The sequence below is a fragment of the Triticum dicoccoides genome, chromosome 4A (genome assembly GCF_002162155.2).
Source record: "Triticum dicoccoides isolate Atlit2015 ecotype Zavitan chromosome 4A, WEW_v2.0, whole genome shotgun sequence".
Lineage (NCBI taxonomy): Eukaryota > Viridiplantae > Streptophyta > Magnoliopsida > Poales > Poaceae > Triticum > Triticum dicoccoides.
The window spans coordinates 613,871,685-613,872,253 of NC_041386.1; positions in this window are offsets into that span (position 1 = coordinate 613,871,685).

Genomic DNA, 569 nt, shown 5'->3' on the forward strand with positions numbered 1-569 from the left:
GATCAATTGAATATTTCTGAAATATATTTACAAATGATAAAGCAAAAGGCGCCAAACAGAGAATTTAAGTGAGATACTCGGGTAAATAGAGATGAATTTGATTATTTAAAACTTTAAAGAAGTGGGTGTGATATATGTACAATATACGTATGGAAACATATGTTAACATATATAGACACACACACACTTAATTAATTATCTGAGTACGTAAACCGCATGCACTGCTGGAGATTCATGCCCTGTTCACTATTCCTACTATCCATTTCATATAGAATCAAATAAGAATTTTAAAAGGTTTTCCATGTCATAAGGAAAACATGTAAAAATATGTTTTGTTTGATTGTGATTCGGTAACTTGAATTGAGTTCTACTCATAGTTAAAATTTCAATGGAGCTGGCATGCTACATGTTTACAGTAAACTGCATATGGAAACATAAGCAATAATCATGATACACTTTATTAAATACTCCAGCTAAGTATATGAAGCAGTATCGGAGTTTTGAGTGTTCAAGCTGAATTTCTTATCATAATTTGTTGACATCATCGACCAATTTTGTAGGTATATCGT